The sequence below is a fragment of the Cajanus cajan genome, chromosome 3, assembly GCF_000230855.2.
Source record: "Cajanus cajan strain Asha chromosome 3, NIPB_CcT2T_4, whole genome shotgun sequence".
Lineage (NCBI taxonomy): Eukaryota > Viridiplantae > Streptophyta > Magnoliopsida > Fabales > Fabaceae > Cajanus > Cajanus cajan.
Window position 1 is genome coordinate 56784010 of NC_138519.1, and position 14432 is coordinate 56798441.

General features: G+C 38.8%; 1 pseudogene; it reads right to left on the bottom strand.

Moving 5' to 3' along the window:
- Nucleotides 1–923: 923 nt before the first annotated feature.
- LOC145956340 (uncharacterized) lies at nt 924–14426 on the bottom strand (annotated as a pseudogene).
- Nucleotides 14427–14432: the final 6 nt, after the last annotated feature.

Here is a 14432-nt window from a genome sequence, read left to right on the forward strand (position 1 = left end):
CATTCACTCTTCATCACTTTTCATTTTTTTCTCTATAAACCCTCTCCCTCTTCTTTGTTACTGAATCGTTTTTTTGTCTTTTGTAGAGTGGGGTGAACTCTTTGTTACTCATTCGCACACTGTTGCAGCTCATCAGGTATGAATCAAGGTTTCGTTAACACCTTTTTGCTTCGCATTGCTATTGTGGCTATCTATTCTATTCGGTTTTTTGGTTGTTCTATTTGTATAGGCCATTGGCCTTTTCTTTTGGGTTGTTCTACGAAGCAGAACGACCTGTTCTGCTTACAGAACGGCCCGTTCTCCAAGCAGAACGACCCGTTATCCATTCAAAACGGCCCATTCTCCTTGCAGGACGGGCTGTTTTGAATGGAGAACGGGCCGTTCTTCTTGCACTCGTTATGTTTTTTTTTATTTTTTTACTACTTTTTTACATCGGACCTTGGTAATGTTCGACATAAATTTACGTCAGTTTTACAGGGCCGACGTAGATTTATGTCTCCCGCATTAACGTCGGTATTTTTTCCGATGTAAAAAGCTCAAAATAACCGACGTGGAATACCTTTTTTGTACTAGTGTGATACAAGGAAGTAGTATTAGCGAGTGGGAGCAAGTCAAGAGGGGTAAGAGGATTAAAGCCATATACAACATCAAAGGGAGATAAGTTAGTAGTCTTGCGGAAAACTTTATTATAGGCAAACTCTATGTGAGGGAGGCATTTATCCCAAGTTTTCTTGTTCCCTTTGAGAATGACCCTTAACAATGTGGACAGGGATCCATTCACTACTTCAGTTACCCATTGATTTCTGGGTGGAAAGTAGTGGAATAGATAAGTTTTGTTCCTAGTTTTTCCCAAAGAATTTTCCAAAAATGACTAAGGAACTTAACATCCCTATCGAACACAACAATCTTGGGTAACCTATGAAAACGGACCACCTCTTTAAAGAAAAGTTTAGCAATATAGCTAGCATCATCTACTTTGTGGCATGGTATAAAATGGGCCATTTTGCTAAAACGATAGACTACCACAAATATAGAATCAAATCCCCTTTGGGTCCTTGGGAGACCAAGTACGAAATCCATAGTAATGTCAACCCAAGGGGAGCTAGCTATAGGAAGAGGGGTGTAAAGTCCATGAGGCATCATTTATGATTTTTCTTGAAGACAAGTGATACACTTGGATGAGTCCTCCCTCATGACTTTCCTTAAGAAAAAATTTTCTAATCGATCCTTGGGGTAATACAAAGTCTTCCCATTTTAAAAAGGTACCCCTCAAGAAGATAGAACCTATCAAAAGGCTTTTGGAGGCATTTGGTGAAGGTTGATTGGAAATCTTGATTATTCTCATACAATTCCTTTATATTATCGAACCCAAGAATTTGAGACCCTAAGGAAAAGTGTAGTGAGTGTCTCCTAGATAAAGCATCTGCCACCACATTATTCTTTCCCTTCTTATATTTGATAATGTAAGGGAATTGCTCTAGATATTCGACCCACTTAGCATGTCTCTTGTTCAACTTTCCTTGCCCTCTAATGTACTTAAGTGACTCATGATCGGTGTGTATGATAAACTCTCTAGTCACTAAGTAATGCTCCCAAACTTGGAGGGCTCTAATAAGGGCATAAAGCTCTTTGTCATAAGTGGGATAATTCAAGGTGGCCCCATGAAGTTTTTCACTAAAGTAAGCAATAGGGTGGCCTCCTTGAAGTAACAAGGCACCTATGCCAAAACTGGATGCATCAAATTCTAGCTCAAAGGTTTAAGCAAAGTTTGGGAGAGCTAGAATGGGTGCATGGGTGAGCTTTTCCTTAAGATCATGGAAAGCTTTTTAACAAGCTCAAATGAAAGGAACTTCCTTCTTAACAAGCTCATTAAGAGGGATGCAAGCGTGGAGAAGTCTTTGACAAATCTTCTATAGAAGCTTGCTAAACCATGGGAGCTCCTCACATCTCCCACACTTTTTGGGGTGGGCCAATCTTGGATGGCTTTTATTTTCTCAAGGTCAACTTGCACTCCCTCTTTGCCAACTATAAAACCCAAAAAGTTCATGTTTTCTTTACAAAAAGTGCATTTCTCTAAGTTGGCATAGAGGTGGTTGTCCCTAAGAATTATTAACACTTCTCTTAGATGTCCAAGATGCTCATCTAAGGATTTGCTAAAAATTAAAATGTCATCAAAATAGACAACTACAAATTTTCCTATGCAATCCCTAAGTACATGATTTAGGAGATGCATGAAGGTGCTACAGGCATTAGTGAGACCAAAAGGCATCACTAACCATTCATATAAACCAAACTTGGTTTTAAAAGCAGTTTTCCATTCATCACCCTCTTTGATTCTAATTTGGTGATAACCACTCTTAAGATCAATTTTGGAGAATATGATGGCCCCATGTAATTCATCCAACATATCATCTAGCCTAGGGATTGGGTGCCTATATTTTATGGTGATGTTGTTGATGGCTCTACAATCCGTGCACATCCTCTATTTTCCATCCTTTTTAGGCACCAAAAGAACGGGAATGGCATAAGGGCTAAGGCTTTTTTGAACCCAACCCTTCTTCAACAAGTCCTCAAATTGAGTTTCTATCTCTTTGGTTTCTTGGGATTTAGTCCTATATGTCGGTCTATTTGGTAGACTTGCACCCGGAATGAGGTCTATTTGTGATCTATTCCCCTCAAAGGTGGAAGTCGACTTGGAACCTCTTGGGGGAATAGGTCATCAAATTCTTTCAAAAGTGTTTGGACCTCTTGAGGTAGAGACTCAAGTTCATGACTAGTGGTAGTGAGTGTCTCTTTGAAATAAAGGAGGTATAAAGGTTGTTCAAGCAATAGTGTTTTCTTAATATCATTTTAGAGAGATAAGTGAGTCTTGTGAACAACTTCTTTAGAGGGACATTTGCCTCTAAACTTGATACTTCCTTTCCCTTTTCTTTAGTCCATGAAGGAGGACCTTTTTTTTTCTTTTTTTTTCTTTGTTTTTCCTCTTCTTCTATCTTAGCTTTCATCTTGATTTGATCCTCATTCACTTGAGAAGGTGATAGAGGACACAAAACAATTTTGCTTCCCAAGTGTTGGAAACTTATCTTATTGGTAAGGCCATCATGGATGGTTTTCTTATCAAATTGCCAAGGCCTCCCAAGAAAAACATGACTAGCCTCTAATGGCACTATATCACACAAAACTTCATCTTTATATTTGCCAATGGAGATTGGTATGCTTGCTTGTTGGTTGAGTACAATTAAGACTTCCTCATTAATCCATTGCAATTTGTAAGGCTTAGGATGAGGTATTGTAGTTAAGGCTAACTTTTCAACCAATCTAGTGCTACAACAATTGCAACTAGACCCACTATCTACAATGAGAGGACAAGTATTTTCTAAAACTTTGCATCTTATGTGAAATAAGTTCTCCCTTTGAGATTGGTCTAAGTCACTAGTTTGGCTTTTAAGAAGCCTCCTAACTATGAGTAAGTCTACACTACAAGGGAAGATTTCTTCTTCCAAATCTATGGCTTCATCCTCACTACTTGAAGTAGAAGAGGAAGAAGTAGCTTCATCAAGGCTACTATAGTGGTCTTAGCCTCTTAAAATCATGGTTTTCTTTGTGGGACATTGAGAAGAAATATGTCCCCTCCTAAGACACTTGAAGCACTTGATGTCACTTGACTTAGACTCTTTAGAAGGAGTTTTAAGAGAAGACATTGGTTTTTCTTGCTCTTTTTCTTTTTCTTTGGGATAAGGTTTGGAAGAGGGGCCCTCCTTCTTGAAATTCTTGAAATAAGAGGGAGTGGAATCCTTTCTAAAACTTTTTCTTTTGAGTTGATGCTCCACTCTTGAACAAAGTTGAACAAGTTCATTGAAATCTCTATAAGGCAAAAGTTCAACTTTGTCTCTTATTTCATGATTTAGACCACTTTGAAATCTAGAAATGGTGGTCCTCTATTCTTCCCTTATACCCGCCCTCATCATAAATAACTCCATTTTTTGCCCATATTCCTCCACACTTGATGACCCTTGTTTCAACCTTTAAAGCTAATCCATAAGCTCACGGTCATAGTATGGGGGAATATGCCTCCTTCTTAAGGCATTACGGAGTTCATTTCAATATTGAATTGGGGCCTCATGATGCAATCTTCTTTCTTTTTCCAAGGATGTCCACCAATACATAGCATTCCCTTGGAAGCTAAAGCTTGCTAAAGAAACCTTCCTCTCTTCACTTACCCCATGGCAAGAGAAGAATTGCTCAACCTTCATTTCCCAATCCAAATAAGTTTCAACATTGTCTTTTCCAAAAAAAGAAGGAAGATTGAGATTAGGTTCCTTATTGGAAGATTCCCTTGGCCTATGTGTTCTTGGTGACCTTTGATAATAATCATTATTGTGATGACTACTATAATGGCTATCACTTGGGGGGGTTGTACGGTGTTGACTACCCTCACTCTCACTTCTAGGGATTCTTACCCCCTTGCCTTTTTGGGACCTAGTTGGGGGAACTCATGGTTTGGATCCCCCAACTCCCCCTCCCATGACTAATTTAGCAAGCATTTCTTTTATTTCTTTGTTATTTTTCTCATTTTCTCTTTCTTTTCTCCTATACTCTTCCTCTCTTTTCTCACTTTCCTCTTCTTTACTTTTTATGTATTCCCTAAGTTCCCTAAGTTCATCCCTAAGTCTATGTCTACTACTATGGTTATTTGACCACGTACACTTGAATGATCACTCAACTTTGATCAAGAAAGGTTTTCATAAAGGGTTCTTGAAAATATTTTCACAAAGAGTGAGTGATAAAGGTTTTCACAAAAAGGTTTTGATTGCAATAATAGTGATTGGAGGCCTAAGTTCACAAAGTGAACTATTAAGGCAGGTGGACTACTAAGAATCTCTTAAAAACCAAGCCTTTTTTAGTAGAAATCACTAAGCCCCCTTACACTTTTCTCACAAAAATCAATTTTGGCACAAAAGTGTGAGTGTGTGCACGGACCCTTAGTAGGAAAATTTAGAGCCTTCTAAACGCACAAGAGAACCTAAAGCATGCATACTAACAATAAGAAAGAGTAAAGGAAAGCAATAAAACATAGGCTAGTTGGAGACCCTATGGTGGAAGCTTGAAGTGACCTTGGGGGTATTCAAGACACTTCCACAAGTACTAAACAAATTTATTACAAAAATTAATTAGTTAAAAGGCCAATTACAACCCAACAAATGAATAGGGAGCAAGACATAAGTGGCCCAGCAAAAACAATAAGAAAGGGAAAGAAAATGGCACAAAAGAGAAAAATAAGAAATTAAAGTCTTGAAGCCTCCAAATGGTGGTTCTTTCACAATGAGCAAACTTGGTTAGTCCTCTCCTAAGGTGTCTACACTCCAATATTTTTAGTAATCCTTCCAAAGCACTTTGGGCTACACGAACAACTCCCACTCAATCTCCCCAAAGTTGTAAGGGAAAATTGAAGTGTACTTCATCTACACCAAGTAAACCAACCAAGAGCAAGAAAGGAGACCAAGGAAATGAAAACTAAAAATGCTCAATTAGAAAGGCTAAACTCAAAGGAAATATTGATGAGACAAAACACAAAGAATTCCAAGAAAGACAAGCAAAAAATTAAGGCACATTTAAAAAGGCAAGCACTCAAAGGAAATTCTAGAATGGCTCTAGAGTAGAATTAAGTGTTTAGTGTTTCTTGTCTTTATAATTTCATGTCCATCCTCCCAAGTCCAGCCAAGGTATTCGTCCAAGTCCAGCCAAGGTTGTGGTCTCAAATAGGTCCAAAAATAGTCCAAGTCCAAGTCCAAATGTGTAAGGGTAAAAGGGTCCAAGTCCACAATTCTAGCAATAATTCCTTTTAATTTTTTTTCTTTTCTTTTCTTTTCCATTTAATTTTCACGCCAGCTGTTTGGGAAGCCCATGGGATCAGATTTTGATACTCTTTTTCTTATTATGTTGCTTGGTTTTTACACTTGTGGTGGTTTACAAGGTTATACAAAAAAAAAAAGGAAAGGGACAAAAAGGACTAGTAGCATGAAAATGGCATGTTTTGGGTGAAGTGTATTTGGTACTTTTGTCCTCTTGTTAGGTGCAGACTTTTTGCAGTATGTTCAAAAAAATTTCAGATTTAGACTCACTTGGTTGACTCACAAAATGGACAACAAGACAAGGGGTCATGGTGACATGCAAGAGTGGCTAACCATAAATGTGCAAGATACAAGTTACACATAGAAACTCAACAAACCTTGGAGCATGTTAAGGACTAATTATCATGCAATATTGACCTCTAAGATGGACATATATGGTTCAGCCAGCCACAAGGAAAAAGGTGTCATGCATCATTTTTCATGTTTCATGCAAACCAAGGTGTGTCATGCATAGATTTTGAATTTTAAGGAGAAAGAAAAAGAAAGGGAAACATAAACTTTGACAAAACTTGGATGAGGAAAGATAAAAATAGAGTTCATGTAATGTTTAACATGTTCATCATGTTCTTGAAACAAAAACTTCCAGCCAAGATAAAATAGAGAAAAGCACAAAAGAACCTATTTTAAGAGAAACCTAAAGAAGAACAAGGAAGCTCATGAACAAGCAATGAACCACTCAACAAGAACACAATATTTCAAACAAGTTTTGACAACATAACGTCAAAGATAACATCAAGACATGTAAGAAGACATAGACATGACAAGGAAAATTTTTTAGAGACACAAGAAAAGAGACAAGTCACCCTTGAAGACAACCATGGCTCTTGATACCACATGATGAGCTCTTTCCTTCCATGGTGTGTTCTTTGGCTTCCAAGGAGGAGCTCCCTCTTTCTTGATGGTCTAGGAAGAAGGATGATGGTTTTATGTTCCTCAAGGGTGGTGGAAAAACACTATTGAAGGGTGGAGATGAAGGTGGACGAAAATGGAGGTGGGAAGATGGAAGGCGTTTTTGGTGCTCTTGGCTAGCTCTCTCCACCAAGGGTTGGTGGAGGCCACTCAAGGGAAACTCAAACTCTCTTTAGGGTAGAGAGGAGAGGAGGATGGGCATGAGGACCCTAGGACACTAAGGAAGGATTTTGAGGCACAAAGGCTCACTCAAAATGCATATATTCCAAAGTGGCTACAAGCTCGAGGGACTAGAGTACTTATAGAGAGAGGAGAGCATCCTAGGGTTTCTTGGGAGCATTTGGCCCAAAATTTCAAGCCCAAATGCACCTTAAATGAACCCTAGATGCAGCCCAAATGAAATGGCTCCCATCTCTCCAAAAAGACTAAACTACCCTTAGTCATAGGAAATGAAAGAAATGGACTTTTGACCTTACTAGTCAAGGTTAAGTCCCTAAATAAATCCTAAGACTAATTTTGTCCCATAATACAAAGGCTAAATAAAAATACATAATAAAGTCCTAATAGCTAATGTACCCAAAAATAAAAGGGTAAAATAGGAAAGGAAAGCAACAAGCTAAGGAGAGGGCCCAAAATTCACACACATGATGATCATGGATTTTGGTGTGGTGTGTTCTTCATCTTCCTCCACTCTCTTAGCCCTGAACCTTATGATAGGCCCTATATGATGCCTCAAGGATGGTCCTCCATTATCCCTTCCTTCTTGAGAAGGATTTGACCTTAAATCGTCAACCTCATCCATGTCATTAGTCCCTACAAAAGGTGTAAGATCACAAACATTAAAAGAATAACTAACTCCATATTTGGAAGGAAGGTCTAGGATGTATGCATTGTCATTAATCTTTTTAAGGTCTTGGAAAGGACCATCTCCCCTAGGGCTTAGTTTGGACTTCCATTGAATAGAAAATCTATCCTTCCTCAAGTGAAGCCAAACCCAATCCCCAACTTCAAGGTCACCTTTTTCCTCCATTTGTTGTTGTATTTGGCATATTTTTTAGTTTGTTTTTCAATTTGGATCTTGAATTTCTCATGGTATTTTCTTATAAAGTCAGCCCTAGATACTCCTTCTTTGTGAAACAAGATAGTAGTATTAGGGAGTGGGAGCAAGTCAAGAAGGGTAAAGGATTAAAGCCATATACAACCTCAAAGGGAGATAAGTTAGTAGTCTTGCAGAATACTCTATTGTAGGCAAACTCTATGTGGGGGAGGAATTCATCCCAAGTTTTCTTGTTCCCTTTGAGAATGACCCTTAACAATGTGGATAGGGATCTATTCATTACTTCGGTTTGCCCATTGGTTTGTGGGTGGCAAGTAGTGGAATAGATAAGTTTTGTTCCCAATTTTTCCCAAAGAATTTTCCAAAAATGACTAAGGAACTTAACATCCCTATCTGACACAATAGTCTTGGGAAACCCATGCAAATGGACCACCTCTTTGAAGAAAAGTTTAGCAATATAGCTAGCATCATCTACTTTGTGGCATGGTATAAAATGGACCATTTTTCTAAAATGATCTACTACCACAAAGATAGAATCAAATCTCCTTTGGGTCCTTGGGAGACCAAGTATGAAATCCATACTAATGTCAACCCAAGGGGAGCTAGCTATAGGAAGAGGGGTGTAGAGTCCATGAGGCATCACTTGCGATTTTGCTTGAAGACAAGTGATACACTTGGAGCAATGCCTTTGAACATCCACTCTCATGTGTGGCCAATAAAATTTACACTTTAAAAGACTTAGGGTTTTATCAACCCCAAAATGGCCCATGAGTCCTCCCTCATGACTTTCCTTAAGCTAAAGCTTTCTAATGGATCCTTGGGGTATACAAAGTCTTCCCATTTTAAAACGATACCCCTCAAGAAGATGGAACCCATCAAAAGGCTTTTAGAGGCATTTGGTGAAGGTTGATTGGAAATCTTGATCATTCTCATACAATTCCTTCTTCAAAAAGTCCTCAACTTGAGTTTCTATCTCTTTGGTTTCTTTGGGGTTAGTCCTATAGGCCCGCCTATTTGGTAGACTTTCACCCAGAATGAGGTCTATTTGATGTTTTATTCCCCTCAAAGGTGGAATTCCACTTGGAACCTCTTGGGGGAATAGGCCATCAAATTCTTTCAAAAGTGTTTGGACCTCTTGAGGTAGAGACTCAAGTTCATGACTAGTGGCAGTGAGTGTCTCTTTCAAATAAAGGAGGTATAAAGGTTGTTCAAGCAATAGTGTTTTCTTAATATCATTTTTGAGAGATAAGTGACTCTTGTGAACAACTTCTTTAGAGGGGACACTTGCCTCTAAACTTGATACTTCATTTCCCTTTTCTTTAGTGCATAAAGGAGGAATGTGTTTTTGGTGCTCTTGGCTAGCTCTCTCCACCAAGGGTTGGTGGAGGCCACTCAAGGGAAACTCAAACTCTCTTTAGGGTAGAGAGGAGAAGAGTTTGGACATGAGGACCCTAGGAGACTAAGGAAGGATTTTGAGGCACAAAGGCTCACTCAAAATGCATATATTCCAAAGTAGGTACAAGGTGGAGGGACTAGAGTACTTATAGAGAAAGGAAAGCATCCTAGGGTTTCTTGGGAGCATTTGGCCAAAACTTTCAAGCCCAAAAGCACCCCCAAATGAACCCTAGATGTAGCCCAAATGAAATGGCTCTTATCTCTCCAAAAAGACTAAAGTACCCTTAGTCCTAGAAAATGAAAGAAATGGACTTTTGACCTTACTAGTCAAGGTTAAGTCCCTAAATAAATCCTAAGACTAATTTTGCCCCAAAATACAAAGGCTAAATAAAAATACACAATAAAGTCCTAATAGCTAATGTACCCCAAAATACAAGGGCAAAATAGGAAAGGAAAGCAACAAGCTAAGGAGAGGGCCCAAAATTCACACACATGATGATCATGGCTTTTGGTGTGGTGTGTTCTTCATCTTACTCTACTCTCCTAGCCATGGACCTTGTGATAGGCCCTATATGATGTCTCAAGGATGGTCCTCCATCATCGATTTTGAAAATACTATGGTTGGGCCCTTACTTTGATATGTCTTTTGAAATAAGCCTTCTTAGAATCTAATATGCACTATTTACAAAAATCCCACTATGACAAAAAATGTTTTATTAATAAAACCTTTTGGGGCAAATTACGAGTCCACTAAGACGAAAGTCTTGAACAAAAAAAAAAGAAAACCAGTGCAGACTTAGGCATTAATAAGGCGTGTTTCACGCAGACATCAGTCACCTTAAAATTTCTTTAGATTCTCGTTCGATACTGTCAAAATCTATTTAAGCTTTCACCTATAAACAATTCAATGGGACTAATATTTATCAATTCTTAACTCTCTCTGCATGGCATTCATCTAGAGCATTATTCCTTCCTTGTAAATAAATAAATAAGAATAACAAGGGAAATTGACCTATGCGCGTTATTTATGGAAAGTAAGATGTTATTAATCAAGCCCGCACTCTAGAGTGGGGCATGCTTAATGGTTAAATCAATTACAATCCAAGTGGGTAAAAGAGAAGGAACGCCGAAACATTGAATTCTCAAAACGCCAAGCCTTCTTTTCCCCTGTGACAAGGATAAAGTCGTGTCATGGGTCCATGGAATCGAAGCATCATCACCAGGATAAGAATGATTAGGAATGGATGGATACACACTCCTAGTAAGCTATAAGATAAAATCTCCAAAGAGAAGGAGAAGTCCAAAGAAGAAAGAAAAATAACCTGAGGAGGAGGATGAACTTCTCAAACATGCAAGGTGGAATGCATAGATCTTTCTAAAGATAAGTCCAAGATGGGGAAGAAACATTATAATCGGAGGCATTGCTAAAAGCCCGCTAGAATGCAAACGCACAAAGGGGGTTCTAGGAAAAAATTAGGGTAAGAAAAAAAAAGGCCAAAAATCCCGATAGGATACGTCTTATGCAAAAGTTAGGGATAAAAGAACAAAAAAAACCAATGTCTACTCAAGTTGAAAATCGAAAGGCAGCTCGGATATCCCCTTGAAGAAGCAAGACTCCATGGAAGTTCTACTCGAAGCTCCATTATCATTCTATAGTTGCCTCCTAGGAAAAAGCTGTGAAGGCATCAAGCATAAGTTGTACTCTCCTCATCAAGCTCGTGGCAGATGGAAAGCCAACAGTAGATTCAAGCTATGGAAGAACTACTCATCAACAAGCCATTCACCATCTTTTACATAAATATAGTGGAGGAAGCCCTGTGGATCACTCACATTAATAGGGTTTCCACCAATGGAAGCTTAGTGGCATAAAAAGGGTACCAGCCAAGGTAAGGGTTAGGTAGAGATGTTAAAGGAATAACCAAGCTAGTAGACTTCCGAGACAACCCAAAGCGACAGGGTTTAGGATACGAGTCAGCCACATCTTTAAGGGAAGAAAAGTTGAGACATCTCCCTTTTTATAAGAGCTTCTGAAATGTGGGCATCAAAAGAAGGCTCAATTTTACCGAACCTCTTTAAGGGGCACCCTACCTCTTTTCTCTATGTACGAATCACGAACTCAGGGCATGCTCAAGCCCTCAAGCTAATTAAAAGGGCACGTGTAAATCAAGATATTATTTTTAATATCATACACTTTCTCTATTTGACTTCCTTTCTCTCCTTAAAACTTTAAATCTAGGCCTCATTAAATAAACCGCAATAAACAAAGCATGTTCGAAATAGGGATGTCATTCAAATGATATCCTTACAATAAAATTTGAAAGCATAACTTAAACATGATTGGGGTTTAATAAAATTAAAAAAAAATGAATCTCATATCTCAAATGAACGCTACAAAAACAAAAGCCCGGCAGAAAACCCACTAAGGGTACTGCATAAAAATTAGGGCAAGGTTTGCTAGGAGACACATAAACAAAAAGGGTAACCTAGGAAAAAGTAAGGATCAACAGGAAAATGTTTGCTAGGGAACTCATCACAAGTAACCTAGGCAAAAGTTAGGACGATAAAGTAGCAACCCGAGTTGAAAACCGAAAGGCAGCTTAGGGGGCATCATTCAATCAAAGCACGACCCCAAGTTATCACTCGATTTCAAAGAAAGAAAAGGCTAAGTACAAAAACAACTTTCCTGCAATGGATACGCCTATTTATCAACCTAAAACACTAGCCTACCTTAGCCATCCATATTTCTAAAAACTATTTTTGAAAAATCCCTTCTAATAAACCTTGTGCAAAAAATATATACATCCCCTTCCTTTATTTTCTCTTGACCTATATGACATTAAGGTAATGTTGAGCGATACATGGAGTATGCATAGTGAACACTCACAAGGATAAGTTGGAGATGTCCTAGAATATAGTCTAGGTACACCTGATCTAAGGGCTAACATATTGTATCTAGTACAGGCAAGATGACCAAACTACACAAACCTCAAGTTTAAAAAGTAACACCTGGAATGAATTCAACATGGCTAAAGGCTAACAATCCATGCTATTAATTAATGCGCATAGATTAATTTCTTGAAAGTAAAATCAATCTGCATTTTAAGCATTAGCATAGAAGCATCATTGCATAGCATGCATATGGCACAAGTATGCACAAAAGGGTATATGTTAACTTTCAAAAGAAAAACACAAAAATAAACTTTAATCCATTCCTATTTTGCTTTTTCTTTGCATCCTTGCATTCTTTTCTTGTGTCTACTTGCTATGGGTCAGAAGGAATCATCAGGCTGAAGCACTCATAAAAAGCTCAATAGCCAAGTAAGGCCTCAAAAGCCAAAATCATGTCAAAATCCTAGCCCAACAAGGGAACTCTCTATAAGTGGTTTCGTATAGCCACCAAGTTGAAGTAGAACTTTCCTAGAAAGAATAAGCGAGCCTACAAGCATGAAGAGGTCACCGAGCTCTACTCTATTTTAGACTGAGCTTTATGTTGTCCTCCACTAAATCAAGGATGATTCAAAGGAATGCCAAGACTATGAATGGCCCACTCATCAAAGCTAGGAGTGGCTTTTAAAAAATACTTATAAAAAAGATTCAGCAAACACCATCATCATGGAGAAGGGATCTCTTCGCCAATAGTGACGACAAATAATAATATAGAAAAAAGGAAAAACTTCAAAACAAGAAAAACTGACGCTAAAATAGTAATAAAATCAAGACTTAGGAAAATCCTCAGCACGAGAGATTCAACTACCAAGCAAGGGGCAGAGCCTCCCCACAATAGCAATCTCATTAACCCAATCAAGCTAAATATCTCAACTCGACAAGACTATGACCGATAAAAGCCAACAACACAACCATGACACCCTCAAGCCACATAAGCAAATACCATATCACCACAAGAGCTTACTTTTCCTTTAGTAAACACTCCTCAACACCTCAACAACTACAACAGAACATCCAAGTCACCCACATCGACATCCCCACGGTAGCATTCCAACAATACATCCACTCGAATCCACCACAAGGATCAAAACTCATCCACCAATCAAAAATTTTAAACATCCATAGAAAACGCCTAGAGAGGCATCATAATACTCGCATGGTAGGGAACAACACCAGAAACCTAGCCACATGTCCATATCCCCGATGAAGACACCTAAAGAAGCATCAAAATACTCACATAATAGGAATAACACAAAGTTCTTACTAACCTCTAACTACTCAATCAGCAAAGACAGCCCAAACCAAAGGCACAACAAGCATCTTTTGCCCATCATCCCTAGGGCATCCTTCATTACAAATCAAGTAAACAAATGAGGTCACCATCGAATTCCTCAAATGGAGAAGAGACAAGATCACAAGATCATGATCCTATAGAAAACTCCTTCGCCTACCAACACAAGGGCATTTCTCAATAACTCATCAACTCGGATCAACCATTAGACATCACGACTTAGGCCTGTTAGAAGCCTTAATTCTAGTCCATCTTGGAGAGACTAAGCTCAGAATATACTCATTCCATCACTGGCTTGCAAAGAGGTTATAAGGAAACTCAATGACTTGGACAAGGGTCGACTGGAAACCCTAATACCAGTCTAGCCTAAAAAGGATGAGCTCAAAATATATTCATTCTTTCACTGACCTGCAAAGAAGTTATAAGGAAACTCAACGACTCAAACAAGGGCCGATTAGAAGCCCCAATACCAGTCCAGCCTGGAGAGGCTGAGCTTAGAATATACTCATTCCTTCACTGACCTGCAAAAAGGTTATAAGAAAACTCAATAACTCAGACTAGCGCTGGCTGGAAGCCCCAATACTAGTCCATCCTAGAGAGGATGAGCTCAGAATATACTCATTCCTTCATTGGCCTACAAAGAGGTTATAAGGAAACTCAACGACTCAGACAAGGGTCGACTAGAAGCCCCAATAACAGTTCAACTTGGAGAGGTTGAGCTCTAAACATACTCCACAAAAAACTTGAAAGAAGAGATCTTCACCTCACCACCATAGAGAAGCAACCAGAAGAAGTAGCATGGAGCATCTACACGAAGACAGAATATCAGGTGGTACATTTTTCCATCCTTGTTCCCTAATGGAGCACGTAACCCAACACTCAGATGCTCTAAAGAGCAAGGATATGGCAAACCCATCTATCC